The sequence below is a fragment of the Cicer arietinum genome, chromosome 2 (genome assembly GCF_000331145.2).
Source record: "Cicer arietinum cultivar CDC Frontier isolate Library 1 chromosome 2, Cicar.CDCFrontier_v2.0, whole genome shotgun sequence".
NCBI classification, from domain to species: Eukaryota; Viridiplantae; Streptophyta; class Magnoliopsida; order Fabales; family Fabaceae; genus Cicer; species Cicer arietinum.
This window is the reverse complement of record NC_021161.2, coordinates 16084814-16091243: the sequence shown is the minus strand read 5'-3', so window position 1 is coordinate 16091243 and position 6430 is coordinate 16084814. Positions and strand designations below refer to the sequence as shown.

The 6430-nt window shown below is 26.6% G+C and overlaps 1 pseudogene; it reads right to left on the bottom strand.

Annotated features, from left to right (window-relative positions):
- Window positions 1–1510: 1510 nt before the first annotated feature.
- LOC101497676 (cytochrome P450 71D10-like) lies at window positions 1511–3719 on the bottom strand (annotated as a pseudogene).
- Between the last annotated feature and the right edge of the window lie 2711 nt (window positions 3720–6430).

Sequence of the window (6430 nt, the reverse complement as noted above, 5' to 3'; positions counted from 1 at the left end):
TTCTTGCTTTTGAAATAATCTCCACATAGTTATTAATAGTTATTGCGTTCTCTTTCTTATCAATATATCTCCTATTAAATGTTCTTCTAGGATCTTTAACTTGCTAACAAGAAAATAATAGAATCTTAACGAAAACAATTGTATATATTTTTGAAAATGATAAAAATGTCAAGAGAATTATTTATTATTCTTGCAAATACATCATCTCTAACTAAAATTTTATTTTGTCTCGATCACAGTTATTTACTTTAAGTGTCTGTTATCATCTTATAATTAATAAAATTAAAATAAATACATATTTTAATGTTTTCTCAAATTAAATATTTCTCTATTTCCTATTGTCTCAAATATGAACAAATAATATAACTTTCTTTTTCTTCTTTAAAAAAAAACTTATTTCACTCTATTTAAAAATTTATATCCCAAAATACTCTTCAATAATAATTATTTTGTTTTCATGAAACAAATTCCAGTGTATATACACTTTTAAGTTAATGCACATAAAATATTTTTATGAGATTGAAAAATTCAGTTGCATTCAACTAACTTTTTTGTAATCAAGATGAACCGTAGTATATTTTTAAGACGAGGTCTTGTCTCACAATCCTACTTTATATGCTATCTATTTCATGATGATTTCTCATTGGCACTCATGGAAAAGTTTTTCTCTAGTTAATGACTTGTACAATATTGTACAACCATACTTTGATATATTACAATTTCAGTACAGCACAAATTGTATGCTTGTGGTTCAAATATCATACGCAAATTATAACCAATGTTTAAAGTTTAGGTTAAACATCATACACAAATTTAATTAATATCATACACAAATCAACAACAATAATATCAAATTCGTCAAATAAAGATTTCATACTTTAAAGTTTAAGTTAAAGATTTAATTTAAAGAAAGATAAAAAGAAGAAGAAAATATTGTCTTGGTGATTTGGGAATCAAATCTTAAAGTGTGAGTTCTTTATTTGATGTTGTTGGAGATGAAGATATGAGTTTATTTGAAAATTTGAGTTATGAATTTGATGAATATATGAATTTTCTTGAAATTGACATGGAAGGTTTTATTTGGAGATGATGATAAATTTTTTGAGTTTTTATAAAAAAATATAATATTATTGACATTTTACGACATAAATGATCAAATCGTTTTTCAAATTAAATAAATGATTAAAATTAGAAAAAAAAGAGATAAATGACTAAATTTTTATATAAAATTAAATAAAAGGACCGTACAAAGTATTTAGTTTATTCTATATTGCAAAGTAGGTATTTACACAAGCACATCACCACATCAATAATAATTTGGAAAAATGATACTTGTGAGTGATGTTACCATGATAATAGACTCTACTCGATCCAGTAGAAATCACATAGCAAATTATGGAACTATAGGTAGCTCAACATTTCAGGTGGATTTCTTCCTTAGCAGTCTTGGAAAAGATTATTCTCAGGGTAATGTCGTACAACAAGTTATGTGCTTATGCCACAAATATAGTTCACAAATTACCGTAACAAATTTTATTAGGAACATCAAACTCCAATTTGAGAGAAATATAATAAGAAAACTTAAATACTTTTTGAGCTTGTTTTCTTTGGGAATACATATCAAAGACACTGATGAGCAATAGGAATCAAGCATAGATCATGTTTTCTTCTTGCAATTATTCCAAATGACTCAGTTATGTCTAGTTCTTCATTCTTCATTCCATTAGGAAGTTTCCAATCAAAGTGGTAAAGTAATTGAGCAAGAGATAACTCAATATTGGATAAGGCAAATGCAATGCCTGGACACATCCTCCTTCCAGCACCAAATGGTATGTATTCGAAGTTCGCGCCTTTGAAATCAATTGGATTATTAATAAACCTCTCAGGTTTAAAACTCTCAGCATCAACCCAATACCTTGGATCTCTTCCAATAGCCCAAACATTGATAGTGACTCTTGTCTTAGCTGGGATATCATATCCGTTGATTTGACATTTCTCCCTACTTTCTCTTGGAATCAACAATGGTAAAGGAGGATGTAGTCTCAATATTTCTTTGATAACAGACTTTAAGTAGATCAATCGGTGAAACTCTGTCTCATCCACGTACCGTTTTGTACCAAACACTCTTCTTACCTCAGCTTGCGCTTCTTCCATAACCTTTGGGTTCTTTACCATCTCAGACATCCCCCATAACACAGTTTCTGCTGATGTTTCGCTACCAGCAATGAACATGTCCTACAAATGGATTAACAGTAACACTATCTATTTTCTAAACCAACATGCATTTTCTTCCATACAACAAAACTAAAAAAATAAGTTATTCATTTGTTATTTTCTCCAAAATAGTATGACTTGCAAATATACATTTTTTTTTATCAAGAAACCTTAATTTTAAACAAATGAAAATTTATAAATTAGTCTTTGGGATGGAAAAAATATGTCTTGTTGTAGACTGTTAGAAAAAGGAAGGTATTTCTAATAGAAAACTACCAATTTGCTTGATACTTAATGTACTATGAAGGATTTATACGAATAGAAAACTCTAAACACATTTCTAGGAGTTTCCTAATTAATACTCACTTCTAGATACTTTTCACAATTTTTTATAATTAAAACACTTCTAGATTTTTACGTAGAAATTCTACATGGTTCTACACTTATCTAATTTCAAATTAGTAATAACATAGACTAACCTGGATTATTGATTTTATATTGTCATCAGTTATAGGATGCTGTGAGAGATAATTTTCCCTTTGAATCTTGAGAAGAACATCAACTAGATCTTCATCCTTGCTTGCTTCCTTGAGACTACTTTTGTGATCATCAATGATGTCTTGCAATATATTATCAGTCTCATTACAAAGTTTTTCAAATTTTCTCTTTGTCCTACTCATCCTCTGAAGCATTTTAATAGAAGGATACAAATCAATAATACAAAATTCTCCCAAAAATCTCAATATTTTGTCCATTGTTGATTGGAACACTTTTTGGTGTGTGTGTTTTTTCCCAAAAGTTGCCCTCGCTGTTATCCCATATGTCATTGAGAAAATATTTTGAGTGAGATTAACAATTGATCCTTCACTTGCATATATTGATTTAAGAAGATTTGACACCTCATCTTTTCTTATAGACTGAAATGATTGGACACGCTTTGCATTTAATAACTCTACAACACATATCTTTCTTAATTGCCTCCAATATTCTCCATATGGAGAGAAAGCAATATCTGTAGCATTGTAACTAACTATTGTTGGCAAAAGAAGGTTTGGCCTATAACAAAAATTGATGTCATGTGTTTTCATAATCTCTTCAGCCATTTCTGGTGAACTAACTATTATGTGTGATACCTCTCCTAGCTTTAGGTGCATTAAGGGTCCATATTTATCTGCCAAATTTTTGAAGCAGTGATGAGGTAGCGTGTTGTTGATAATTTGATGTATGTTTCCTATGAAGGGCAATGTCCATGGTCTGGTGGTAAATTGGTAGTGGAATTGTTGCCTCTCCATATTTTAATTATTTGGAATAGCATCAAAAGCATGAAAAATGAGGCTATGAAAGTAATATTAGAATAACGGTTGTGAAGCTCCATAATGGTAGATTGATTCATGAGGAACTAAAGAAGAATGCCAAGATTAAGGTATTTATGCAAAATAATAGGATGACCATTTGCATTAGTTCTCAAGAAAATGCAGACATGTTAATTAGTACTAATGCTCATATAAAACTAATCTAATATTACCATTTTTTCAATATATATATATATATATATAGGGTTATATTATTATGGGATTTGTAGGATAAAATAAAAAATATCGAGCTGATTTTTTTTTCTTTACACCAACCATGGTTATACATTATTATTTTTTAGATATATGGTCCCCTACAGAAAAATGAAAGTGGTGTGGCTAAAATAACTTCAATTGAATGATATGTTGACATTAAGAACTAAGAATACTAGAATATGATAAAAATAAAACTAACTACCTCTTCTCTACTTCTAGAAAAAAACCTTTAAATGCTTTTTCTTTAAACTCTTTTGAATATTGTAACTAAATAACTAGACATCATACCCAAGAGTGTTTGCATAAAAATAACATGGTCTTTTCTAATTTAAGGTTTTAGATTCCAATTCGATTTAGACATAACATCTTTAAAATGGAATTTTTTGAAACTTTTTATTTCTTTTAGTTTTTTTATTTGGTTAAATTTATGTCCCTTGATTCTGTTTGAATAAATTTTTAATTTAAAAAAGGAAATTAAGTTTGCCGCTCATTTGGTCTTCTCTCGTAGTCTGTATTTGTAACTGTGTATTATACTAGTGTGTAGCCCGTGCCAAATACAAAATAAATTATCGTTTTATAATATTTTTTTTATGAATTTACATAAATTTTATTCTTATACTAATTGAAATAAATTTTATTTAGAGGTATAAGTGTTATTATGATATGCACATAAACTTATCTGATAGAGATATTTTTTTAGAACTGAGGTCTATATAATGATAATCCTTCATTAAAAGTTAAATAATGGAATTATAACAAAAAATAAATGTTGGAAATATTATGCTATAAGTATAAAAATAACTATTATTTTAATCTTAAATTAATAATTTTTAAAAATGTCCATGTAGATGATCGAAATAAAAAATGTGTTTATATTTTTTGTTTTATTTTAGCATTGACATAAATATATTACACTTAATAACTTAAAAATATATTACATTTATAAATTGAGTGAATATATGTTGACTTCAGAAGTAATTTTTGTTTGAATTACTTGGCTACTAAATCTTTATAAACATTAAATCTTATGAAATTATATGTATGTTTTATATTACCTTAACCATGCATACTTAAAATTACAAAAAATAAATATGTGTAGCTATAAAATCTGATAGTCAATGTTTAACTTGTATTTAAAAAACATATTTTATACGTTGAATTAAACTAAGTATCAAATAATATTAAAATTTTATAAAACTTATATCACATACATACCCTATAAAATTGATAGATTTAAGTTCAAAAAAATTTAGCAAATTATAAAAAACACCAAAGAGTTAGATTGGTGTTCTACCGGATAGAAAAAATTTCATATTGCCCATATAAAATATCACTATTTTGTTTATCATAGAAATGTCACTATCAAATAGATGTTATAAAGTATAGAGTTAAATAAGTTTGTAGTTCTTATAAAATCTCACTATTTTGTTTTTAGTCTTTACAAAAAATTTCCTCTAATTTTAGTCCCTTAAAATATTTATCGTTTTCATTTTAAGCCCCTAATTTTAAACTAACTATTGTGTATCCTTTGAATTTTTGAATGATATTATGTACTAATATTTAGTATATGTTTACATGTTAAACAACTTGCTCACAAAAAATTTAGAATTTTTCAATAAAGGATGATATAAATATGAATTTTTAAGCTTTTTGCACTTAACAATTCATATTTAATTTTTTTGATTGTTAAAAAGATTCTAAATTTTTATAGGGAATTTTCTTATAATGTCTTAAACATTAATGAAAAAATTATTAAAAGCATTCAAAGAATACACAATAGTTGTCTTAAAATCAAGGACAGAAAATGGAAGCGAAAATTTTAAGGACTAAAAGTTGACGGAATTTATTTTAAGGTCAAAAAGCAAAATAGTGAAATTTTATAGAGACTAAAATCTTATTTAACCCTAAAGTATATAGATATTCAAGAGACACACAATAATCAAATAAACATTTATCTCTTACATATTTCTTTCGTATATGTCGATATTTTAGATAATTGATTAATGTAATATATTTGTTTTAATTGGAATGTGTATCAATTACAATTAATTGTTTTAATTTCCAACCAAAATTAATTTTATATACAATAGCAATTGGTTATAAAAGATTTAATACATTATAAAATAGAAATTAAGTATACAAATCATTAAATCAGAATAGCAACATAAGATCTATTCAAAAAAAGTATTTTGCATTCATGATTAGCTGGTTAAAAATGCATTAAATCCATAATACTCTTAAAAGTGTCACATTTACTATTTCATTATATTTGTGAAAAATATAGATTTTAGGAGTCATTATAGTAGAATATAAAATTGAAAGTCTATGCTATTAAAATTTTAGTGGGTCAAAAAAGGTAACATCAATTTAAATTTATGGAATAAAAAGATTATTTTCAAAACCCAGACCAACTTTCTCAAGAATCCCTCACTGAGATCCAATGATGTTTTGAAATGTTTCATTGAATCTTACAAAGCTAGATAAATCATTTTAGAGCTTTTTTATTTCAGTTTTTAATAAATTATTTTCCTTTTGGACTTTAGAAAGTTCATAAATGTAAACATGTTTTTGATGATGACAAGACCACCAACTATGGACACCTAATTCACCCCCCCTCTTAGGCGTACTAACACCTAATTCACCCCCCC